The following is a 27,669-nucleotide window of genomic DNA, read 5'->3' on the forward strand; positions in this document are numbered from 1 at the left end:
ATAGTTGCAAAAACTTATCTGGTAAAGAACCCTTTTACAAAACATATAAGGAACTCAACGAAAAGAAAATGAAAAACCTAATTAAAAATTGGCAATATACCCGAACAGACACTTCACCAAAGAAGATATACAAATGGCAAATAAATGTATGAAAAGATACTCAACACCATATGTCATTAGGGTAATGAAATAAAATTCATATTTTATGGCAAGAGAAGAAAAATTTAAATGTGAAATTTTTCTCTGTCCATTTTGGCTTCCTCCCTCCCCTTTAGTGTCTATCGTGCATCTGCATTAACCCGACATCCTTAGGAGGTAATTCCTTCTTAATCTTGTCAGGGATCACTTTGTACGTGCCGATCTTGATTGTGTAAACTGTCAGTACATCGTTAAATGATGTATACATCAATTTTTTGTCTCGTAAACATTTATAACTGTGCTTTGATCTCTGATGGGTGGAATAGTCTTCAGAGTTTTCTGAAAAACTGTCTCCCATGTTATAATCCTCAAGTTGACTTCAATAAAATTTTCCATTTCTTGCTTAGACTGACTATCGATTAATTTTTTTCATCAACACGAGAAATGCAAATCAAAACAACGAGATACCACTACATGCCAATCAGAATGGCCAAAATCCGAATGCTGACAAAACCAAATGCTGGCGAGGATGTAGTATTTATCCAAAGGAGTTGAAAACATGTCCACACAAACTTACACATGGATGTTTATAGCAGTTTTATCCATCATTGCCAAAACAGTAATACCCTCTGTTCATTCTTTAAATTATTCTTTCCTAAGAGTGCCCAGGATTTGATCTTTGTTCAGAAGCTATTTTCTTTACTTTAGTATTGTTTGCCATCTGAAGGCACTGTAAAAATTTAAAACTACTAAGTCCTGGATCATTTTTGTTTAATAATTCTTATCTCTTTCCAATCACATTTTACTGCAAAAAACTTGAAGAAACCAGGTAGCACCTTCAACATTCTACCCTTGAAATCTGTTTAGCTAGATCACCTGGTAAATTAGATACGTTTTGTACTTTCTACATTAGCATAAGCAACAGCATTGCTAAACTTTCTACTATTAATGCAGGGGATTCCTATCCTCTGATTTCCAAAAAAAGTTTTCTTATTATCATCTAAGCTCTCACTATAACCTCCTGAAAGCCATTATACATCTGATACAAAAGATTTCTTCAAGGCACTTTATATTTTTACTAATACTCTCCTCAAAGTTCCCCAGCTCTCTGCCCAAGTACCAAAATCAGTACTTGTTATCTAGTGCCACGCAACAAGTTGCTCCATAATTTAGCAGCTTAAAAACAACATCAAATATATAGACATTGTTGCATTTTTCAGCCAACATGTACATAGAGATCCAAACTGAATCCCTGAGACAGTGTCATCCTAGAGCTGAAAGATAATGTTTAAATAGCCTCTGAGGGGGCTGGATTAACTTTAGTCAGAGAAATATGTGTACAGTGGATTATTTCTAGATCTATTATTTCTAGATATATTTTGTCCAACTGTATTCATAGGAAACAGGTCAGAGAAATGTGGAAAGTATAATGTGTGTGTGTTTTAAGCACATAAGCTATAAAGAAAAGAGGGATTATTCATAACTGTATTTCATAACTGCAAATGAACTTTTTTCAAACTGGTGAGTTGTCTATTCCATTTACGTGGGTATTAAGTGATTTGTTGATTGAGTCTTATATATATACTTATATTACTATTTATATTCCTTTAAGCTGGATAGATAAAAGGAAGGTAAGACTATAAGAAATATTCTGTTGTTCACTAAAAGGAAAAACAGGAGTTCAACATAGCTTTTGTAATTTTGAATTTGGGCATGATGGGTGAGGATAAACATGGGACAGGAGGAAAAGGAAATCTCTTAGAAATTGCTTAAGATATTTAGTAATAAAAATGATATGCAACAAATCTAATTTAATTAAACTTAGAATCATAACAGACCCCGTTGAAGAGCTAGTGAAATGCCTTTCTTTCATATATCTCCCTACTGCTGAAATGCAGTACATTAAAATAAGAACAATAGATAGTTTCAAGTAATCTCATCTGAAACTCCATCTGATTGAATGAGAAGATTTTAATTAAAACTGGACTTTATTCAAAAAGAACTATTGTAACAAACCATAATTAAGTTGATTTTTTCCATAGTGCATAGGTCATGCATTCACTTTTTAAAATGTATTTGGTTCTCCTATTGTTATACTTTTACCCTTAATATTTCTGTTTGTATATTCATAATGAATTATGAATTTTCTATTTTTCTATAACAGGCATTATTCAGTTATGTCAGTGATGATCCGTCTAGAGATATTCCATCTCTAGAAACTTTTGGAGACCTTTCCTTCCTTCATCATTCTCATTTTTAGTCATACCAATAAATAAGAAACCATTTCTTGCAAAACTCCTCTGCTATGCAATTTCATACACAGATGTAAAACAAATATCATTATATTTCTGTTTTCTTCTATCAAAATTAAAAATAATTAACTAAAAATATAACTCAATAGCCTGATTTACTTGAGAATGAACAGTACACACACACACACACACACACACACACACATGACATAATACATGCTGCATATTGAACTGTGTGAAGATGTGAATATAAATATAGAGGACAATAGCTGATATATATGCATTCACTGCATGCGTTTATACCTAAGATATTGCATCAAATTCTTATAGAATGACAATGCAGTTGGTTCAAACAATGACTGCTAAATAAAACAGCTTTGTCCAAAGACATATATGTGAAATAATAATAGCTCCTGGTGATTGACTAGGTAGGGGGTCAGTATTCCACGATCTCACAAAGGAAATTGCTGATTGTTTATCCTTTTCTTCAATTTTCATGCTCTTTTTAAAAGCCTCAAGTAAAAAAAAGGAAACTTTTTTTAAAAAAAAATATTTATTTATTTATTTATGGCTGTGTTGGGCCTTCGTTTCTGTGCGAGGGCTTTCTCCAGTTGTGGCAAGCGGGGGCCACTCTTCATCATGGTGCACGGGCCCGTCACTATTGCGGCCTCTCTTGTTGTGGAGCACAGGCTCCAGACACGCAGGCTCAGTAGTTGTCACTCACGGGCCTAGTTGCTCCGCGGCATGTGGGATCTTCCCAGACCAGGGCTCGAACCTGTGTCCCCTGCATTGGCAGGCATATTCTCAACCACTGCACCACCAGGGAAGCCCAAAAAGAACTTTTTATGATAACTTTTAATTTCAAGAACTCTGAGTTTTTAATTATTTAAATTAAATTTTGAGTCTATAAAGTAATATTTATAAAATATATGTGTATCATACAGTATGTATATGTATCCATCATATGGTTTTAAGAAAAGAATATTGCCATTTACTTGGCAATCTCTTGTACGGCCTCTCAAATCCTAATCTTTTTCTTTCAACAACGTTCTGAATTTTGTACTTGTTATTCCCTTCCTTTCCTTTAGTCTTACTATGTATTTGTATATCTATACAATGAATTTACAATAATGTTTACTTTTGCATGTCCTTCATATTATAACATAAACGTACTTTGTAAGTTTGTTTACAACTGGCTTTTATCCCTGCTCAACCTCATGTTTCTAAGATTTATTCATGTTTTAGCATGTAGCAATAATTTATTCATTTTCACCATTGCATAGTCTTCTAACATATGAATATATCAAAATTTATTAACTTATTTTACCCCCAATGGATATTTTGTTTATTTACAATTTTCTGCTTCTACAAATAATGTTGCTATGTACATTCTTGAACAGTTCCCCTGGCACATGTGCATAAGTTTGTTTAGGATATACATGTATGTGAAATGGCTGCAGTACAGACAATATCAACTTTATAAAAGAATACTATATTATTTTTCAAAGTGGTTGTACTTTTTAACTTTTGCCAATCTGTTGGGTATGAAATGTCGATTCATTAGAAATTTAAGGTTGAGGATGTTTTATGTTTATTGACTAGTAAGATTTCTTCTTCTGTATCATGCCTCTTCAAGTCCCTTCTCTTTATGCTTGTCTTTTTCTTTTCCTCAATGGTTTAAAATTAGTATATTCTATATACAGTTTTTTGTTTTTAATTATCATCTATTTGTCATTTGAATTTTTATTCTCTTTATTGTAATTTTCTTAAACAGAAGTTTTTATTTTAATTTAGTTAACTTATTCTTTGCCTACTAATATCTTGTTTAAGAAATCCATCTTTACCCAGAAATCAAAGAGATTTTCTTCGTATTGTTTTCCCAAATTTTACTTTTACTTTTTTTATTTGACTTCAATTGTGTGAAATTGATTTTTGTTTATGATGTGGGACAGGAGAGCAAGCTAGTTTTTTTCGTGTACACAGATTTGCCATAAATTTATTGAATGAATAATCTTCTTTCCTACTGATCTGCAGAGATAACTCTATCATACTCAGGTTTATATAATTATGAGTTGATTTCTTGGTTCTTTATTTTGTTCAGTCAGGAATTTTCTATTCCTGAGCAGTACTACAGTGTTTTAATTACTACAAATTCATAGTAAGTCTTAACATACAGAGAGACAAATATCCCCCTTATCTTTACTTTCAGAGTGTCTGGACCACTCTTAGCTATTTATTCTTCATATACAATATAAAATAACTAGTTAAATTCCATAAAGGAAGCATATTATGATTCTTATTTAAATAGAATTGATTCCTTGGGTTAATGTGGAGAAAATTAACATCTGTGTGACATTGAGTCTCCCATTTATGAACATGGCAGTTTACCATTTAGAGATCTTATTTTATATTTTCAGTATAGGCATAAGAGTCCTAAATGTTTATGCCAATAATAGAACTTCAAAATACATGAAGCAAAATATTGATAGAACTAAATGGAGAAATAGGCAGGTCCACAGTTATAGTTGAAAATATCAATACCCCTCTCTCAATAATAGATACAGAAAGTTTACAGAAAATCATTAAGGATAGAGAAGATTTGAATAAAACTGTCAACTAATGTGACATAATTTTCATCGTTAGAAAATTACATCCAACACGAGATTCTTTTCAACTGCACAGAAAACATTTATCAAGTTAGATCATATTCTGGGCCATAAAACAAATGTCATTAAATTTTCAAAATATTCAAATCATTCGAAGTATGTTTTCTGACTACAATGAAATTAAATTTAAAATAAATAATAGAAATATCTGGAAAATTCCCCAATATTTGAAAATTGAACAACACACATACATTGGGTCAAAATAGAAATTAGAATTTATTTTGAACTGAATAAAAATGAGAACAATATATCTGAATTGATTGAGATTTCACTGAACAGTATTAAAGGGCAAATTTATAACATTAAACCTAAAGCTATAAAACTTCTAGAAGAAAACATAACAGAAAACACTTGTATGGTTGGCTTAGGCAAAGATTTCTTAGGCGTGACACCAAAAGTTTGATACATAATCTATAAAAGAACAAATCAATAGATTGGGCTTTATTCAAATTAAAATCTGATCTTTGAAAGATGCTGCTTAGGATGAAAAGAAAATCCATAGACTGGGAGAAAATATTTGCAAATCATATAGTTCATAAAGGTCTGTATGTAGAATGTATGAGAATCTCTCAAAACTCCAAACAGTATGGAGAGTCCTCAAAAAACTAAAAATGGAACTACCATGTGAACCAGCAATTCTCAACCTGGGCATATATAGGAAGAAAATGAAAACACTAATTCAAAAAGATACATGCACCCCAATGTTTATAGCAGCATATAGTGGCCAAGATATGGAAGCAACCTAAGTGTCCATTAACAGATGAATGGATAAAGAAGATGTGGTGTATATATATATATATATATATACACATATACATACATACATACACACCCACATTGGAATATCATTCAGTCATAAAACAGAATGAAATTTTGCCATCTACAACAACATGGATGGACCTGGAGGGTATTATGCTTAGTAAAATATGTCAGATAGAGTAAAACAATTACTGTGTTATCACATATGTAGAATCAAAAAAAATAAAACAAATGAATATAACAAAATAGAGACAAACTCACAGATATAGAGAACAAACTAGTGGTTACCAGTGGGGAGAGGAAACGGGGAGAGGCAAGATAGGGGATTAAGGGGTACAAAATGCTATGCATAGAGTAAATAAGCTATAAAGATATATTGTACAACAAAAGAAATATAGCCAATATTTTGGAATAACTTTAAATGGAGTATAATCTATAAAGTATTAAATCACTGTCTTGTACACCTGAAACTAATATAATATTGTAAATCAACTATACTTCAATAAAAAAACAAAACAAACAAAAAAACAACCCCAGAAATATGGGCAAAAGATTTGAACAGACACTTTACCAAAGAATATATACAGATGAGAAACAGAAGAGAACATCACAATCAGATGTCATATTCCTACACATGTTTTAAAATAGCTAATGTGAAGACTGACCATGCTGATTCTTGGCAAGATACTAGAGAATCTGGGACATTCATAACTTTGCTGCTTGAACTAACAATTCCTTTAAAAATATGTTAATATCTATTAACATATTTATACCATTCTATTCAGAAATTTATTTTTTCTGTTTTTCTGTTTCATGTAATATGTTATTGGGTACATACACATTTAAAATTGTTATGTAATGTTATATTTTTCTTTACTAATGATTTTTGTCTTACTGATATTAATTGCTACATCAACTTTTTTTTTTTACATCTTTTTTGGAGTATAATTGCTTTACAATGGTGTGTTAGTTTCTGCTTTATAACAAAGTGAATCAGTTATACATATACAATTTTGTATCCTGCTACTTTACCAAATTCATTGATTAGCTCTAGTAGTTTTCTGGTAGCATCTTTAGGATTCTCTATGTATAGTATCATGTCATCTGCAAACAGTGACAGCTTTACTTCTTTTCCAATTTGGCTTCCTTTTATTTCCTTTTCTTCTCTGATTGCTATGGCTAAAACTTCCAAAACTATGTTGAATAAGAGTGGTGAGAGTGGGCAACCTTGTCTTGTTCCTGATCTTAGTGGAAATGGCTTCAGTTTTTCACCATTGAGGATGATGTTGGCTGTGAGTTTGTCACATATGGCCTTTATTATATTGAGGAAACTTCCCTCTATGCCTTCTTTCTGGATGGCTTTTATCAAAAATCGGTGTTGAATTTAGTCAAAAGCTTTCTCTGCATCTATTGAGATGATCATATCGTTTTTCTCCTCAGTTTGTTAATATGGTGTATCACGTTGATTGATTTGCGTATATTGAACAATCCTTGCATTCATGGAATAAACCCCATTTGATCATAGTGTATAATCCTTTTAGTGTGCTGTTGGATTCTGTTTGCTAGTATTTTGTTGAGGATTTTTACACCTATGTTCATCAATGATATGGGCCTGTAGTTTTCTTTGTGACATCCTTGTCTGGTTTTGGTATCAAGGTGATGGTGGTCTCGTAGAATGAGCTTGGGAGTGTTCCTCCCTCTGCTATATTTTGGAAGAGTTTGAGAAGGATAGGTGTTAGCTCTTCTCCAAATGTTTCATAGAATTTGCCTGTGAAGCCATCTGGTCCTAGGCTTTTGTTTGTTGTAGGATTTTTAATCACAGTTTCAATTTCATTGCTTGTGATTGGTCTGTTCATATTTTCTATTTCTTTTTGGTTCAGTCTTGGAAGGTTGTGTATTTCTAAGAAATTGTCCATTTCTTTCAGATTTTATTTTATTGGCATATAGCTGCTTGTAGTAATCTCTCATGATCCTTTGTATTTCTGCAGTGTCAGTTGTTCTCCATTTTCATTTCTAATTCTATTGATTTGAGTCTTCTCCCTTTTTTTCTTGATAAGTCTGGCTAATGGTTTATCAATTTTGTTTATCTTCTCAAAGAACCAGCTTCTGGTTTTCTTGAAGTTTGCTATCGTTTCCTTCATTTCATTTTCATTTATTTCTGATCTGATCTTTATGATTTCTTTCCTTCTGCTAAATTTGGAGGGTTTTTTGTTCTTCTTTCTCCAATTGCTTTAGGTGTAAGGTTAGGTTGTTCATTTGAGATGTTTCTTGTTTCTTAAGGTAGGATTGTATTGCTATAAACTTCCCTCTTACAACTGCTTTTGCTGCATCCCATAGGTTTTGGGTCGTCGTGTTTTCAAGGTCATTTGTTTATAGGTTTTTTTTTTTTTTTTTTTTTTTTTTTTTTGTGGTACACGGGCCTCTCACTGCTCTGGTCTCTCCCGCCATGGAGCACAGGCTCTGGATGCGCAGGCCCAGCGGCCATGGCTCACGGGCCCAGCCGCTCCATGGCACGTGGGATCCTCCCAGACCGGGGCACAAACCCACGTCCCCTGCATCGGCAGGTGGACTCTCAACCACTGCGCCACCAGGGAAACCCTCTAGGTATTTTTTGATTTCCTCTTTGATTTCTTCAGTGGTCTCTTGGTTATTAAGTGGTGTGTTGTTTAGCCTCCATGTGTTTGTATTTCTTACAGATTTTTTCCTGTAATTGATATCTAGTCTCATAGCATTGTGGTCAGAAATGATACTTGATATGATTTCAATTTTCTTAAATTTACCAAGGCTTGATTTGCGACCCAAGATATGATCTACCCTGGAGAATGTTCCATGAGCACTTGAGAAGAATGTGTATTCTGTTGTTTTTGGATGGAATGTCCTATAAATATCAATTAAGTCCATCTTGTTTAATGTATCATGTAAAGCTTGTGTTTCCTTATTTATTTTTTTTTGGATTATCTGTCCATTGGTGAAAGTGGGGTGTTAAAGTCCCCTACTATGACTGTGTTACTGTCGATTTCCCCTTTTATGGCTGTTAGCATTTGCCTTATGTATTGAGGTGCTCCTATGTTGGGTGCATAAATATTTACAGTTCTTGTATCTTCTTCTTGGATTAATCCCTTAATCATTATGTAGTGTCCTTTTTTGTCTCTTGTAATAGTCTTTTTTTAGAGTCTATTTTGTCAGATATGAATATTGCTACTCCAGCTTTCTTTTGACTTCCATTTGCATGGAATATCTTTTTCCATCCCCTCACTTTTAGTATGTATGTGTCCCTAGGTCTGAAGTGGGACTTTTGTAGACAGCATATATACGGGTCTTGGTTCTGTATCCATTCAGCCAGTCTATGTCTTTTGGTTGGAGCATTTAATCCATTTACATTTAAGGTAATTATCGATATGTATGTTCCTATTACCATTTTCTTAATTGTTTTGGGTTTATTATTGTAGGTCTTTTCCTTCTCTTGTGTTTCCTGCCTAGAGAAGTTCTTTTAGCATTTGTTGTAAAGCTGGTTTGGTGGTGCTGAATTTTCTTAGCTTTTGCTCGTCAGTAAAGCTTTTAATTTCTCTGTCAAATCTGAATGAGATCCTTGCTGGGTAGAGTAATCTTGGCTGTAGGTTTTTCTCCTTCATCACTTTAAATATGTCCTGCCACTCCCTTCTGGCTTGCAGAGTTTCTGCTGAAAGATCAGCTGTTAACCTTATGGGGATTCCGTTGTGTGTTATTTGTTGTTTTTCACTTGCTGTTTTTTAATATTTGTTCTTTCTATTTAGTTTTTGATAGTTTGATTCTTATGTGTCTTGGTGTGTTTCTCCTTGGATTTATCCTGTATAGCACTCTCTGTGCTTCATGGACTTGATTGACTATTTCCTTTCCCATATAGTGAAGTTTTCAACTATAATCTCTTCAAATATTTTCTCAGTCCCTTTCTTTTTCTCTTTTTCTTCTGGGACCACTATTATTCGCATGTTGAACCCCGAGCCTCAACTCCCTGCCCCCGCCCGTCCCAGCGGGTGAGCAGACAAGCCTCTCGGGCTGGTGAGTGCTGGTCAACACCGATCCTCTGTGTGGGATTCTCTCCACTTTGCCCTCCACACCCTTTTGCTGTGCTCTCCTCCGTGGCCCCGAATCTTACCCCCTCCGCCCACCGCAGTCTCTGCCCATGAAGGGGCTTCCTAGTATGTGGAAACCTTTCCTCCATCACAGCTCCTCCCACTGGTGCTGGTTCCGTCCCTATTCTTTTGTCTCTGTTTTTTCTTTTTTTTTTCCCCCTACCCAGGTACGTGGGGAGTTTCTTGCCTTTTGGTAGGTCTGAGGTCTTCTGCCAGCATTCAGTAGGTGTTCTGTAGGAGTTGTTCCACATGTAGATGTATTTCTTGTGTATTTGTGGGGAGGAAGGTGATCTCCACTTCGTACTCTTCCGCCATCTTGAAGCTCCACTACATCAGCTTTTTAAAATTGGTGTTTGCTTTGTATTTTTTTATCCTTTTTTCTTTGAGCATGTATATATTCTTATATTTGGGATATACTTCTTGGAGATAGCATAGAGCAGAATTTTGAAATATGGCTTGAAAATTCTTATCTTTTTATGTTAACATTTAATCAATTTGCATTTTTGCTTATTAATCATGATTTTAATTTCTAATATCTTATTTTATACTTTTCATTGTTCTATTTCTATATGTTTTCTCCTCCATTCTTGCCTTATAGTGAATGGATTTTTTTTCTCCTATCAGTTTCTTTTGTATACTAGATTTTAAGTTGTACATACATGTTTTCCATGGTTAGTTTAGAAATTTTTAGCATGTAGAATTAACTTATTGAAATTGGAATATACTAAATATTTTCATTCTGCTTTCAAATAGTACAAATTCCACAGAACACTTATTTTTATAAATTTAACTTACTTTTTAATTAATTTTTATTTGATTAAAAAAAATAGGTGATGATGTAGTCACCTACAGAGACAGGACAGATGCTCCCACCCCAAATTTCTTCTGAATATTAAGACTAATGACACTGCACACACACAAAGAGAGTATGAAAAAGTTTATGAATATTTAATGAAGTTTTGTGGGGAGATACGGCAGGTTCCCAAGCTGGTTTCAAAATGTTTTGAGGGTGCAGAGAAGGGAGACTTGATAGGCTTTTATTTTAGGTTTGAGACAGGGGCAAATGTTCCTGTGTGCTGGCCTAGATTTGTGTGATTTGAATTTCTTGCCAGTGCCAAAGGAGGGAAAAAATGGGCTTTCTTATCAGCTTGCCGAGATATGGGACAGATGGGGAAAGGAGATTGGTGGGGCTTGAAAGTTGTTAGTGGTCAAGCATCAAAAATGGAGTCAGGCTCCTTGTTACATTTATTCCTGATATTTGACTGATGACTAAAATGTGCCATGTTTCATTTAATTGAATTTGACCTACATTAAGTAAGACATTATGATGCTTTATGAGGACTGTAGCCTGAAACTGGTAACAGTGTTGAAAGTTCTACCAAATACTTTGTTCAAGAGCCCAGCATTGTATATTCTGAGAAGTGAAACTAGTGCCCTGGTCACTATCAATTATGTTTGGAACTCTGGAGGGGATAAGTGATAACTTAGTGTGAGGCCTTGTAGTTAGTCTTAGCACATGCAGGGACATCTAAGACCTTAATCTACATTTTGGATATCTGTGAAACAAGAGATACCTAAAGTTGTTTCTTCCAAACGCAAAATTATGGATAAAGAAATGTTGCTGTCATTGACTGGATGAGACCCAGAAATTGGTAAAAATGTACAGATGAGGCTGACTGTTGGCCAGGGTATCCCATGTTAAGATGGCTAACTGACGTTCAGCCAATTTTGCTGACTCCTGGGTTCCATTCTTGATCTAGAACATGCGGTTAAAGGATGAAAAGCAGCATCTCTCCCATGACCTCTGTCTCATGTAATGGTGGCTCTTCCATCCTTCTTATATAAACTCCCTTTGATGCATACTCAGTTGACATCAAGGGGCTCCTCGGGAGGATAAAGGGTGCAGAAGAGGGGTGACCTCCTTTGTCATTGTCAAGGGAATGAGGACAGGACACTACCCTTCTGCTCCCACCCTCTTTCCCACTCTTGCAGGTGGAATAAGCCAGAGGGCCCAGGTTTGGCTCCATCTTATAGCAGGGAGACTTCTGTGGCTATGCTGAGCTCATGAGGTGCTACTTCCATGACCCAGGGCATAATGGGCATCTGGGTGTGAAGGTCATAGACTCAGGTCCTGAAAAGCCTCTGTTTTCAGGATAGCTCAGTGTACAGACAACGGCTACATTAATGGATATGATGTGGTGTCAGTGAGGGCCCTTTCTTGTAACAAAATCCTGTGGGCAACTTATGAGCATCATGGGTGGACAAGGGGCTCTAAGGGGAATGAAAGGAGGTTGCTAAAGCTCCTAGAATGAAGGAGTCTTTGGGGGGTGTAGTAATGGAAGTGCCTGTTACATTACAATTTGGACAGATTCTAGAGCCTTTTGTTGTATGATATTCTATTTATTGTGAACTGATTTGTGTGTAACAGTAAGATTTGTAAATGAGGAATATGTTGTCTCCAAAACACAAAACCTAAATGATTTAGGATTTGTTTTAACATCATGGGTGCTGAGAGGGTCCATAGCTATTTCTTGACAGTGTTAGGGATGGAACAGCTCTCAGTTTATCAAATAATTTTCAGGAATTTAACCAAAGTGGTGGGGACTTGTATGCTGTGTGGGACAATGGCCCATGTTATTTTTGTGAACCCCTTGGTATTTGTATGTTCTGAATTAATTTAGCAAATGAATTTCCTTGGAGAAGGATGTCATCAGTGTGCTAGCATACCTGTGCTTCTGGAGAAAGTTGGATGCAGTTAAGATTGTACCTGCAGAGATTATGTATGATCACAGGGAAGTTGAGGTAGCCCATGAGTAACCAGATAGGATGCACTATCGAGTCCCTTAGAAGATGAAAGCAAACTGCATCCAAGAGGCTATTGAAGTAGACACTGAATATATTAGCCAAATCTATGACTACCAAGTATTTGCCAGTTGCTGGTTGGATGGAGTCAGTAATTTTGATAGTACTGGGTATGGGGGCATTAATTGGTGTGACTACAGCATTAACATTACAGTAATCCACTATGAGGTGCCTTCCATTTTTTCCAGGTTTAAAAGCAGGACTGTTAATTAGAGAAGCAGTGGAAATAACCACCCCTTCCCTAAATAGGTCTTACATAATGGGTTTCAATCCTTGAAGGCCCTATTTTAATTTACATTGGGCATTATGAACTGTTTTATCTTGGGGAAATGTCCATAGGGTCTCATTTTATCAAGCCAATTGTAAGTGCCAAAGACTTAATTTAATTTTAATTTATTGCTCATTGAGTCAGAGCAGCCATGACCACTATGGGATATTTTAGAAAATTGGGCACTATGACTACAGGGAGTTTAAGCAAGGCAATAGTTCCATGGCTAAGGTAAGGCATACATGTTATCCTCTATTTTAGGTTCAGTGACTCCCGCAACATTATAGGGGTGCCTTGTTTAAGTGTCATGTGATCTCCAGGGATAGCTGTAATTTCTGTCCCCATAATGATTAAGGCCACAAAGATTTGCCAATTTGTTAAATTCAGTAGATGTTAAATTTAATTTAGAACCTGTTACAGAGGCAAAATGCAAATCAGCACCCACTTATCTTTTTTCCCCCATAAATCCTTTTAGTGAATTTTGGGTTTTAAGTTGGGTCAAATTTTGGACCTCTGTTTTCATTATTTTTCCTCTGTTTTTTTTTTTTTTTTTTGGTAATTTATTTTTTTATTTTATTTTTTTCTTAAAATTTTTATTGGAGTATAATTGCTTTACAATGGTGTGTTCGTTTCTGCTTTATAACAAAGTGAATCAGTTATACATATACATATATCCCCATATCTCTCCCATCTTCCATCTCCCTCCCTCCCACCCTCCATATCCTACCCTGCTAGCTGGTCACAAGCACTGAGCTGATCTCCCTGTGCTATACGACTGCTACCCACTAGCTATCTAGTTTACATTTGGTAGTGTATATATGTCCATATATACACTAACACTCTCTCACTTTGTCCCAGCTTACCCTTCCCCCTCCCTATGTCCTAAGTCCATTCTCTAGTAGGTCTGCATCTTTATTCCTGTCTTACCCCTAGGTTCTTAATGACTTTTTTTTTTTTTTAGATTCTATATATATGTTTTAGCGTATGGTATTTGTTTTCTCTTTCTGACTTACTTCACTCTGTATGACAGACTCTAGGTCCATCCACCTCACTACAAATAACTCAATTTCATTTCTTTTTATGGCTGAGTAATATTCCATTGTATATATGTGCCACATCTTCTTTATCCATTCATCTATTGATGGACACTTAGGTTGCTTCCATGTCCTGACTATTGAAAATAGAGTTGCAATGAACATTGTTGTACATAACTCTTTTTGAATTATGGTTTTCTCAGGGTATATGCCAAGTAGTGGGATTGCTGGGTCATATGGTAGTTCTATTTTTAGTTGGGTCATATGGTAGTTCTATTTTCAGTTTTTTAAGGAACCTCCATACTGTTCTCCATAGTGGCTGTATCAATTTACATTCCCACCAACAGTGCAAGAGTGTTCCCTTTTCTCCACACCCTAACCAGCATTTATTGTTTGTAGATATTTTTGATGATGGCCATTCTGAATGGTGTGAGGTGATATCGAATTGTAGTTTTGATTTGCATTTCTCTAATGATTAATGATGTTGAGCACTCTTTCATGTGTTTGTTGGCAGTCTGTTTATCTTCTTTGGAGAAATGTCTGTTTAGCTCTTCTGCCCATTTTTGGATTGGGTTGTTTGCTTTTTGGATATTGAGCTGCATGAGATGCTTATAAATTTTGGAGATTAATCCTTTGTCAATTGTTTCATTTGCAAACATTTTCTTCCATTCTGAAGATTGTCTTTTGGTCTTGTTTATGGTTTCCTTTGCTGTGCAAAAGCTTTTAAGTTTCATTAGGTCCCATTTGTTTCTTTTCATTTTTATTTCCATTTCTCTAGGAGGTGGGTCAAAAAGGATCTTGCTGTGATTTATGTCATTGAGTGTTCTGCCTATGTTTTCTGCTAAGAGTTTGATAGTGTCTGGCCTTACATTTAGGTCTTTAATCCATTTTGAGTTTATTTTTGAATATGGTGTTAGGGAGTGTTCTAATTTCATTCTTTTACATGTAGCTGTCCAGTTTTACCAGCAACACTTATACAAGAGGCTGTCTTTTCTCCATTGTGTATTCTTGCCTCCTTTATGAAAGATAAGGTGACCATATGTGCATGGGTTTATCTCTGGGGTTTCTATCCTGTTCCGTTGATCTATATTTCTCTTTTTTTGCCAGTACCATACTGTCTTGATTACTGTAGCTTTGTAGTATAGTCTGAGGTCAGGGAGCCTGATTCCTCCAGCTCCGTTTTACTTTCTCAAGATTGCTTTGGCTATACGGGGTCTTTTGTGTTTCCATACAAATGTGAAATTTTTTGTTCTAGTGCTGTGAAAAATATGAGTGGTAGTTTGATAGGTATTGCATTAAATATGTAGATTGCTTTGGGTGGTAGAGTCATTTTCACAATGTTGATTCTTCCAGTCCAAGAACATGGTATATCTCTCCACCTATTTGTATCATATTTAATTTCTTTCATCAGTGTCTTATAATTTTTGGATACAGGTATTTTGTCTCCTTAGGTAGGTTTATTCCTAGGTATTTTATTCTTTTTGTTGCAATGGTAAATGGGAGTGTTTTCTTAATTTCACTTTCAGATTTTTCATCATTAGTGTATAGGAATGCGAGAGAGTTCTGTGCATTAATTTTGTATCCTGCTATTTTACCAAATTCATCTATTAGCTCTAGTAGTTTTCTGGTAGCATCTTTAAGATTCTCTATGTATAGTATCATGTCATCTGCAAACAGTGACAGCTTTACTTCTTCTTTTCCTATTTGGATTCCTTTCATTTCTTTTTCTTCTCTGACTGCTGTGGATAAAACTTCCAAAACTATGTTGAATAATAGTGGTGAGAGTGGGCAACCTTGTCTTGTTCCTGATCTTAGTGGAAATGGTTTCAGTTTTTCACCATTGAGGACGATATTGGCTGTTGGTTTGTCATATATGGCCATTATTATGTTGATGTAAGTTCCCTCTAGGCCATTATTATGTTGAAGTAAGTTCCCTCTATGCCTACTTTCTGCAGGGTTTTTACCATAAAATGGTGTTGAATTTTGTCTAAAACTTTTCTGCATTTATTGAGATGATCATATTGTTTTTCTCCTTCAATTTGTTAATATGGTGTATCACATTGATTGATTTGCATATATTGAAGAGTCCTTGCATTCCTGGAATAAACCCCACTTGATCATGGTGTATGATCCTTTTAATGTGCTGTTGGATTCTGTTTGCTAGTATTTTGTAGAGGATTTTTGCATCTATATTCATCTGTGATGTTGGTCTGCAGTTTCCTTTTTTGTGACATCTTTTTCTGGTTTTGGTATCAGGGTGATGGTGGCCTCGTAGAATGGGTTTGGGAGTATTCCTCCCTCTGCTATATTTTGGAAGAGTTTCAGAAGGATAGGTGTTAGCTCTTCTCTAAATATTTGATAGAATTTGCCTGTGAAGCCATCTGGTCCTAGGCTTTTGTTTGTTGGAAGATTTTTAATCACAGTTTCAATTTCATTGCTTGTGATTGGTCTGTTCATATTTCCTATTTCTTCCTGGTTCAGTCTCGGAAGGTTGTGCATTTCTAAGAATTTGTCTATTTCTTCCAGGTTTTCCATTTTATTGGCATATAGCTGCTTGTAGTAATCTCTTACGATCCTTTGTATTTCTGCAGTGTCAGTTGTCACTTCTCCATTTTCATTTCTAATTCTATTGATTTGAGTCTTCTCCCTTTTTTGCTTGATGAGTCTGGCTAATGGTTTATCAATATTGTTTATCTTCTCAAATAACCAGCTTTTAGTTTAATTGGTCTTTGTTATCATTTCCTTCATTTCTTTTTCATTTTTTTCTGATCTGCTCTTTATGATTTCTTTCCTTCTGTTAACTTTGGGTTTTTATTGTTCTTCTTCTCTAATTGCTTTAGGTGTAATGTTAGGTTGTTTATTTGAGAAGTTTCCTGTTTCTTAAGGTAGGATTGTATTGCTATAAACTTCCCTCTTAGAACTGCTTTTGCTGCATCCCATAGGTTTTGTGTCACCGTGTTTTCATTGTCATTTGCTTCTAGGTATTTTCTGATTTCCTCTTTGATTTCTTCAGTGACCTCTTGTTTATTATTATTGTTTGGCTTCCATGTGTTTGTATTTTTTACAGATATTTTTCCTGTAATTGATATCTAGTTTCATAGCGTTTTGGTCAGAAAAGCTACTTGATACGGTTTCAATTTTCTTAAATTTACCAAGGCTTGATTTGTGACCCCCGATATGATTTATCCTGGAGAATCTTCCATGAGCACTTGAGAAGAAAGTGTATTCTGTTGTTTTTGGATGGAATGTCCTATAATTATCAATTGAGTCCATCTTGTTTAATGTATCATTTAAAGCTTGTGTTTCCTTATTTATTTTCATTTTGGATGATCTGTCCATGGTGAACGTGGGGTGTTAAAGTCCCCTACTATGATAGTGTTACTTTCGATATCCCCTTTTATGGCTAGTATTTGCCTTATATACTGAGGTGCTTCTATGTTGAGTGCATAAATTTTGCAATTCATATATCTTCTTCTTGGATTGATCCCTTGATCATTATGTAGTGTCCTTTTTTGTCTCTTGTAATAGTCTTTGTTTTAAGGTCTATTTTGTCTGATATGAGAATTGCTATTCCAGCTTTCTTTTGACTACTATTTGCATGGAATATCTTTTCCATCCCCTCACTTTCAGTCTGTATGTGTCCCTAAGTCTGAGGTCGGTCTCTTGTAGACAGTATATACACGGGTCTTGTTTTTGTATCCATTCAGCTGGTCTATGTCTTTTGGTTGGAGCATTTAATCCATTTACATTTAAGGTAATTTTCTATATGTTTGTTCCTATTACCATTTTCTTAATTGTTTTGGGTTTATTATTGTACGTCTTTTCCTTCTGTATGTCTGTTTCCTGCCTAGAGAAGTTCTTTTAGCATTTGTTGTAAAGCTGGTTTGGTGGTGCTGAATTCTCTTAGCTTTTGCTCATAGTAAAGCTTTTAATTTCTCCATCAAAACTGAATGAGATCCTTGCTGGGTAGAGTAATCTTGGTTTTAGGTTTTTCCCTTTCATCACTTTAAATATGTCCTGCCACTCCCTTCTGGCTTGCAGAGTTTCTGCTGAAAGATCAGTTTCTGCTGTTAACCCTATGGGGACTCCCTGTATGTTATTTGTTTTTTTCCCTTGCTGCTTTTAATATTTTTTCTTTGTTTTTAATTTTTGATAGTTTCGTTAATATGTGTATTGGTGTGTTTCTCCTTGGACTTATCCTGTATGGGACTCTCTGTGCTTCCTGGACTTGATTACCTATTTCCTTTCCCATATTAGGGAAGTTTTCAACTATAATCTCTTCAAATATTTTCTCAGTCCTTTTCTTTTTCTATTCTTCTTCTGGGACCCCTATAATTTGAATGTTGCTGCATTTAATATTGTCCCAGATGTCTCTGAAACTGTCTTCAATTCTTTTCATTCATTTTTCTTTATTCTGCTCTGCTGTAGTTATTTCCACTATTTTATCTTCCAGGTCACTTATCCATTCTTCTTCCTTAGTTATTCTACTATTGATCCCTTCTAGAGAACTTTTAATTTCATTTATTGTGTTGTTCATAATTGTTTGTTTGCTCTTTAGTTCTTCTAGGCCCTTGTTAAACGTTTCTTTTATTTTCTCCATTCTATTTACAAGATTTTGGATCATCTTTACTATCATTATTCTGAAATCTTTTTCAGGTAGACTGTCTATTTCCTCTTCATTTGTTAGGTCTGGTGGGTTTTTACCTTGGTCCTTCATCTGCTGTGTGTTTCTCTGTCTTCTCATTTTGCTTAACTTACTGTGTTTGGGTTTTCCTTTTTGCAGGCTGCAGGTTCGTAGTTCCTGTTGTTTTGGGTGTCTGCCCCCAGTGGCTAAGGTTGGTTCAGTGGGTTGTGTAGGCTTCCTGGGGGAGGGGACTAGTGCCTGTGTTCTGGTGGATGAGGCTGGATCTTTTCTTTCTTGTGGGCAGGTCCACGCCTGGTGGTGTGTTTTGGGGTGTTTGTGACCTTATTATGATTTTAGGCAGCCTCTCTGCTAATGGGTGGGGTTGTGTTCCTGTCTTGCTAGTTGTTTGGCATAGGGTGTCCAGCACTGTAGCTTGCTGGTTGTTGAGTGGAGCTGGGTCCTGATATTGAGATGGAGATCTCTGGGAGTTTTTTGCCATTTGATATTACATGGAGCTGGGAGGTCTCTGGTGGACCTATGTCCTGAACTTGGATCTCCCACTGAAGAGGCACAGCCCTCATGCCTGGCTGGAGCACCAAGAGCCTGTCATCCACATGGCTCACAATAAAAAGGAGAAAAAACAAACAAAGAAAGGAAAAGATAAAGTAAAATAAAATATAATATAATAAAATTTAATTAAAATGTTATTAAAATAAAAAACAGAAAATAATTATTTAAAAAAAGTTTTTTTTAATAATTAAAAGGAAAGAACAACCAAAAAAGAAATCCACCAATGATAACAATCGCTGAAAACTATAGTAAAACAAAACAAAACAAAAAAACCGGAGAGACAGAACCCTAGGACAAATGGTAAAAGCAAAACTATACAGACAAAATCACACACAGCACCATATGCATACACACTCACAAAAAGGGAAAAAGGGGAAAATATATATATATATCGTTGCTCCCTAAGTCCATCTCCTCAGTTTGGGATGATTCGTTGTCAATCAGGTATTCCACAGATGCAGGGTACATCAAATTGATTGTGGAGATTTAATCTGCTGCTCCTGAGGCTGCTGGGAGAGATTTCCCTTTCTCTTCCTTGTTCGCACAGCTCCCGGGTTTCAGCTTTGGATTTGGCCCCGCCCCCGCGTGTAGGTCCCCTGAGGGCGTCTGTTCTTCGCTCAGACAGGACGGGGTTAAAGGAGCAGCTGATTCGGGGGCTCTGGCTCCCTCAGGCCAGCGGGAGCAAGGGGTACTGTGTGTGCGGCGAGCCTGCGGCGGCAGAGGCCAGCGTGACATTGCACCAGCCTGAGGTGTGCCGTGTAGTTCTTCTGTGGAAGTTGTCCCTGGATCACGGGGCAGTGGCGGGCTGCACAGGCTCCCGGGAGAGGAGGTGTGGAGAGTGACCTGTGCTTGCACACAGGTTTCTTGGTGGTGGCAGCATCAGCCTTAGCGTCCCATGCCCATCTCTGGTGTCCACCCTGATAGCCGCAGCTCGCGCCTGTCTCTGGAGCTCTTTTTTTTTTTTTTTTTTGCGGTATGCGGGCCTCTCACTGTTGTGGCCTCTCCTGTTGTGGAGCACAGGCTCCGGATGCGCAGGCTCAGCGGCCATGGCTCACGGGCCTAGCTGCTCCGCGGCATGTGGGATCTTCCCGGACCGGGGCGCGAACCCTTGTCACCTGCATCGGCAGGTGACTCTCAACCACTGATCCACCAGGGAAGCCCTGTGGCGCTCCTGTAAGCAGCGCTCTTAATCCCCTCTCCTCGCGCACCAGGAAACAAAGAGGCAAGAAAAAGTCTCTTGCCTCTTCGGCAGCTCCAGACTTTTTCCTAGACCCTCTCCCGGCTAGCCATGGCGCACTAGCCTCCTTCAGGCTGTGTTCACGCAGCTGACTCCAGTCCTCTCCCTGGGATCTAAGCTCTGAAGCCCAAGCCTCAGCTCCCAGCCCCCGCCCGTCCAGGCAGGTGAGCAGACAAGCCTCTCGGGCTGGTGATTGCTGGTCGGCACCGATCCTCTGTGCTGGAGTCTATCCGCTTTGCCCTCCGCACCCCTGTGGCTGTGCTCTCCTCCGCGGCTTCGAAGCTTCCCCCCTCTGCCAACCGCAGTCTCCGCCCGCGAGGGGCTTCCTAGTGTGTGGAAACCTTTCCTCCGTCACAGCTCCCTCCCACTGGTGTAGGTCCTGTCCGTATTCTTTTGTCTCTGTTTTTTCTTTTTCCCTACCCAGGTACGTGGGGAGTTTCTTGCCTTTTGGGAGGTCTGAGGTCTTCTGCCAGCGTTCAGTAGGTGTTCTGTAGGAGTTGTTCCACATGTAGATGTATTTCTGATGTATTTGTGGGGAGGAAGGTGATCTCCGCGTCTTACTCTTCCGCTATCTTGAAGCTCCTCCTCTGTTTTCATTTTTTTGTTTGCTCACCCTATATTCAGGTATTTTTGTTTTTTCTTTTTTGATGGTTACTATATATATTTTATATATATATATATATACCTCTACTCTGCTAATATTTGTCTTTATCCTTCCAGAGAGCCTCAAATCAGTATCGTTAGGGTTAGGAAACTTTGCCAGTGTTATGTCAGTGGCTATTCTGCAGGGATGCCATGGCTGTGTTCCCTATAACCCTGAGGATCAGGATCTTTGTTGTGACAGAAGCATAGCTAGCAGCAGCAACAATGGCATTTTGTAGGGTCCTAGTGAACCATTTACTTTTAGTAGTATAACCTCAGCATGCTACTTTGCAATTTCTCTTCCTCCGTATGAGCTATCATCCAATGGGCTCATATATTGCACAGGGTATCAGTCTTTCTCCCCTGGACACTCTGTAGAATGGGATTAATGCCTGGTTGAGACACACTCAATCGTCACAGGAAGTGTTGCTCCCCTGACCCTGATGTCAGTTGTGGCTTATACTGGAATAAGACACATACTTCAATCTGAAACACACAGGTCCAGGCTGAGATACACTACCCAAGCCATTTTAAGGAGGGTCCTATGGTCCTGTCTCTAAACATTATCAAAAACTTCCAACTTAAGTTGGTATTGTGAACTTAAAGTTTGTGTCTTCCCAAAATTCATGTGTTAAAGCCCCAACTCTCATCTGTGACTGTATTTGGAAATAGGGCATTTATAGGAGCTAATTAAGATTAAATGAGGTAATAAAGATGGAGGCCTGATCCAATAGGATTAGTGTCCTTATAAAAAGAGATACTAGAGAGTTCACTTTCTCCCTCTCTCTTCACCAGGTGAGGACACAGTTAGAAGATAGCCATCTGCAGTCTGAGAAGAGGGCTCTCACCAGGAACCAAATTGGTTGGCACCTTGATCTTGGACTTTGCAGCCTCCAGAACCGTGAGAAATAAACTTCTGTTGCTTAAGTCTATGGTATTTTGTTATGGCAGCTTGATCTGAGACAGTTGGTTATATCTAAACAGAAGCTTGGTAGGATTTTATAAGTGCAGCACAAACCAGCAAAGCCTAAAGCACAAGCTTGCCAGCATCCTCTACAAGCAATATGAACCCTCACCCAAAGTTTAGTTCAGATGTTGAGACTGATGATGCCACACATGCCCTGAGAAGATGTGAATAAGTTTATTACTCACATAATGAGGCTTTCTGAAGAGAGCAGGGCAGGCTCCCAAGGTGATCTAAAAATGTCTTGAAAGAGCAGAGAAAAAAGACTGACTAGGCTTTTATCGTGAATAAAGGATGGAACTGCATAATTTGAACTTCTTCCTGATGCCAAAGGAGAGAACACTTGGGCTTTCTTATCAGCTTGTACAGATGTGGGACTTGAAAGCCATCAAGAAACATCAAAAAGGGAGTCAGACTCTTTATTACAGATGTTTTAACCATCTAATTCTTACTTCTTTAGCTTTTTTTCTCTCCAGGTTTGAGCTTATTTCTCTTGCTTGGGATTCATAGAGCTTCTCAGATCTGTATGTTTGATATTTCAGCAGTTCAGGAACATCTCAGCCATTATCTCTTCCAATCTTGCTGCTGCCTGATTCTCTCCTCTTATTCTAAAACTCAGAATTGTCACCCATTAGACTCTTCATGTCTTCTAACCTCTCTTTCACATTTTTAATCATGTTATCCATGCATCGCCCATACTATCTTATGATCACTATTCAAACTCAGTTATATCTACTTTCCTATAAATACATTGATTGCTTCTTTAATTTAACAAATATAGTTACCATTTGTAGAAATTTTAATTATTACTTTTAATTTAATTAGTCACATTTTAAAGTTTCCTTGTCAATCATTGCCTTTCAATTCCTTTCATTTATTCAAACTTTGATAATTATAGTACCAAAACTCTTTCTGGGTATTTTGCTGTGTGACTTTGCCATCTGTGTCTCACTCATAGTACTTTGTTTTCCTTTCACGTTTGACTGTGAGGTTATAATTTTTGGAAGTTTATCTGTGAAAATCCTTTGAGTTCTAAGAGGAAGATGGGTTCCTCTAGAGTATACTAGAATTTGCTTCTTCCAGGAACCTAGGGCATTAATCTAGGGTTACTAGGGTTACATTAAATTCTTCACATAAAGTTTTTTGGATCACCCATGCAGTGTGCATTTTTATGCCAAATCCACTTTGAGGAAATATTTTGGGTTAGGGATTCTTGAGGAAGATATTTTCCCCTCTCTATTTAGTATCAAAATTCAAGACAAGAAACTTTCCTTATAGGATTCTTGAGTAGGGTTTGATTTATTTTGAATTAACTCCTATAATGAGGTTGCAGACCCACAGGCTTTGTTTACTGTTCTCAAGTCCCCCTGTGGCCTTAAAGATCAAAGTTTAAGTTCACCTCATTCATCAAGTGACCTCAAGACAAAAGTCAAATAAAGTGCTCAGAAATTTATCTTGGTTTGGTTGACTAAAAAAAAAAAATGGCACAACATGAGAGTTGTGAGTTAAGTCTTATTTGGGGCAAAATGAGGACTATAGCCCAGGAAACAGCATCTCAGATACCTCTGAGGTACTGACTCCAAAGAGGTAGGGGAGAGGTCAGTGTTACATATGATATTAGTGAAGGGGGCATACATGCCGTCAAGCACACATGTTGCCAGAGGCTTGCTGCTAGTCACAAGGAGCAGATGACACCGTCAATGATTTTAGTACTTTTCTAGATATGAGGAGATGCAAGAATTTGGGCCATAAAATCTTCTCCTGAAAATATCTAACTATCTAAAGCTCTGTTCTGCCAGATTTTCCCAGAGCACAGAGCGCCTCATTCCCAAAAGAGTCCACCCTGAACTCCTTTCAGGGGGTGTTGAAAGTCCACTAACCACTGCAGTGGTTAGTGACTTAATCCTTGTAGAGGCAGATGGCAAGTGCCAATTTTTAGTTGGCAGTTCCTTCCTTCACTTAATTTTTGGTCCGATTGCACTTAATGTTTTATTTAAGCTTATCAATGCATTTAGGCTAATTTAAGATATTTGGTTGTTTTCAGTGGAATCATCAGTCACTATGTTTAGTTTACTTTTCATTTTCATATGCATTATTATTATTTGCTGTTCTTATAAACAACAAGGAGACGTTCTGAGTGAATTATGCTTTTAAAACCCTGGCTTTGTTAATTTGGGCTTTCTTTTGGTTTAGAAACTATTTCTTAGGAGGGAAAATATATGGTTCTAAGTGTTTGGGAAAATGATTCTTACAAAATGCACATGTGGTAATTGGTTTTGTTATTTTTTATTTATCTTTTAAAAATATTTATTTATTTATTTATTTTGGCTGCATCAGGTCTTAGTTGTGGCACACGGGATCTTGTAGTTGTGGCATGCGGACTTCTTAGTTGCGGCATGAGAACTCTTAGTCACAGCATGCGAACTCTTAGTTGTGGCATATATGCAAGATCTAGTTCCCCGACCAGGGATTGAACCCAGGTCCCCTGCATTGGGAGCGCAGAGTCGTATCCACTGGGCCACCAGGGAAGTCCCTGATATTGTTATTTTTTAAAATCCACCTTAACAGTTGATTTTAGACATACTCTCCTGGATTTTATTAAAAAGTACAATTGTTTTTTAAAAATGAATTCCTCTTCACCTGCAGTATTTCTTATTTACAGAATTGTTTTTGTTTGATATGTAAGTGGATAACAGGATTTTTTCTTCTTATCACAGAGTGATGCAGTAAAATGGAAATTTAATCTCATAGACTCTATGTGCATGTAAAAGGATATCTCATATGTGGAGGCTACTATGTTGAGAACAAGCAATAAATATGCCTCCTCCCCCTCACATTTATGTCTTTTGTAATGCCCTCACACAATGATTCTGGGCTTGGTCATATCAAAGTTTTGGTCAATGAGACATTTGCCAAAGTGATGCAAGCAGAGATTTGACGTGTACGTGTACTTCCACATTGAGGCTTACCCTCTCAGAATTCTCCCTCTTGGAACTCAGGAGCCATTTTATAAGTTAGTCCTAGCTCTCCTGCTGGAGAGAGGTCTTGTGGAGAGCCCCTGGAGGATGCAACATCACATGAAGAGCTGACAACAATGAGAATAACTGAGTTGACTGAAGCAGTCAACTCCAAGGACGAAATAAGTAATAAGAGAAGCATTCTTGGACCTTCCAGCCCAGCCTGTGTAGTTGAACCCAACCTCAGAGTGACCCCAGTGGACCCATATGGAGCAGAAAAAGAGCCCAGTCAACTTTAGAAATATGAAAATAATACATCCCTGTTGTTTTAAGCCACTAAGTTTTGAAATGGTTTATTATTCCAGCAACAATAGATAAGAAACAACATGTAAGATGTTAATTCAGACCTGGATACTGGGAAATTTTGCTTTCTCTTGTAAAAGTATTACACTAAAAGTCAAAATCAATATGCATTTCCTTCATTCTATAGTATGGTCTTCATTTCCAAAGTACTTAGAAATCTTTACTAAAGTACAAATACGAGACATTTTTCATGCCATCACTCTTTCACCAAAATATCTTATTTGGAATGAAATCCTTTGGCAGAACTCAAATAATTCTATTATTATTTTGATCTATCTTAAGTGAAATTGTATGCAAATGTTTGCTTTAACTGCTAAGAGCTGCTGTTACAGGATTTATAGTCTATATTGATTAATAATTTCGGGCTGTGTTTCATGCCCCTTAATGAAATTTTGACCTTATTTGCTCTTAAAAATCTCTCTGCTCTCAAAAGCTGTAATTCTGTTGAATGGTTTCTCAAATGCTTGAGGAGTCATACTGGGTAATATTGGCTATACTTCACAGTGTGCAACATTATATTGTATGTGTGTTTTACTATTGAGTGATTTTATTTTGTAGTCTTGCTAGTACCATCATATAATTAAATTGTAAACTCATGTGGTGTAAAGGTCAGACATATTAAATGTACAAAAGCAAATGCTGTGTGTATTTAAGGTTCTACTCTTTGCACACTGAAATCAGTATAAGGAATGAAAAAATCATGTATGTTGAAATTGAAATTTCTAGTCTTTGAAATAATGTTTTGCAGCATCTTGTTGTAAAACATCTTATAGAAATTCTTCTAAACTATGCCTCCATTTTCTTGGAATACTCAACACACATTTGACAACACACATTCCTGTTAGATATTTGCAACATAGTTATGAATAAGACTGATCAGTCTAGTTCTTGGCTGCTTTTTTTCTTCTTAACAATTTCTCCTGTAAATACATCTTGACTTTTGCTTTGTGTTTATTTTCTCAGTAGAAATATACCACAACTTTCTTTCTGATGACCAGAAATTTGGAAGATTATAGCTGACCTATTCTTTGTATTTTAGTTTTTTATTAAGTGGACACGATAATTTTAAAAGTATTTCTTAAAGTGTTTCTTTAACCTTCAAGGGAACATGTTTGCATATACTAACTATATTTATTCCATTTTACCCTTTGCCATGGAGATTCAAGAGAAATCAAGGCTTATTCCATCTTGGGCAGTACTATTGATATTACTTGATAGACCACCAGGATATTAATATAAATAATTCTTAGTAAAAAAATGTTTCAGTTATTCTTTGAGAACATTCTGAATTGTATTTAAATAGGGCAGGTGCTAATATGATAAGATAATTAAATCATTCATGCATTACCTTTCAACCATATAGAAGAGCATTTAGAGGTTATTTACCCATTTATTTAGAATGTGAGAATTACCTTAGAGTAGATATGTATCTTAAAGCTTCATTTCTTCACCTGATAATTGATATCTTCTACCATAGGTCTTTCTAACTAATGAGTCCATGAAGAGGCTTCCTGATGTTAAATTACATGTACATATCCATATGTGTATTCATTTGTGAAGAATGTCCAAAGCTTTTATCAGATTCTCAGAGCTTCATAATTGCGAAAATGTTATGAACTTGATTATCCCTCTCAGGCTTTCCAACCTAGATGTGGGTACTTTCTCTGATGAAGAAATGTGATTCTTTAAATTCTCAGAGTAAGCTTAAATATATTTCTGTATTGTTTTATTTCACCATTCCTAGTTTTAGCCCTTAGTGTCAATGAGAAAAAATCAAATTATAACATTCTAGTCCTTCAAATAATTGAAAATAACTATTTTGATTCTTCTCATTTTAGAGAATTTTATTTTTTGTAGTTTATAAATGATAAAAACAGAGTTGTACAAAGTTGTTCATAATATTTCTTTATGTATTTCAAACTAAACTACAAAGCTCTGGTAATCAAAGCGGTATGACACTGGCACAAAAACAGACACATAGATCAATGGAACAGCATAGAGAGCTCAGAAATGAACCCATACTTATATGGTCTATGACATCTATGACAAAGGAAGCAAGAATATACAATGGGAAAAAGATAGCCCCTTCAATAAATGGTGTTGGGAAAACTGGACAGCTATGTGCAAAAGACAGCTATGTGCAAAAGAAGCAAACCAGTCTACTTTCTCACACCATATGCAAAAATAAACCCAAAATGGATTAAAAACTTAAATGTAAGAC

General features: G+C 36.6%; 1 long non-coding RNA gene across 1 annotated transcript in view; it reads left to right on the forward strand.

The window, feature by feature from the left end:
* The window catches only part of LOC137218870 (uncharacterized), a 242,407-nt gene extending 219,981 nt beyond the window's left edge, over nt 1-22,426 (forward strand). The window contains exon 5 of the long non-coding RNA XR_010940901.1: nt 21,960-22,426. This is a non-coding gene — a long non-coding RNA (uncharacterized lncRNA). The remainder of the gene's footprint in view (nt 1-21,959) is intronic.
* Nucleotides 22,427-27,669: the final 5,243 nt, after the last annotated feature.

The sequence above is a fragment of the Pseudorca crassidens genome, chromosome 2, assembly GCF_039906515.1.
Source record: "Pseudorca crassidens isolate mPseCra1 chromosome 2, mPseCra1.hap1, whole genome shotgun sequence".
Lineage (NCBI taxonomy): Eukaryota > Metazoa > Chordata > Mammalia > Artiodactyla > Delphinidae > Pseudorca > Pseudorca crassidens.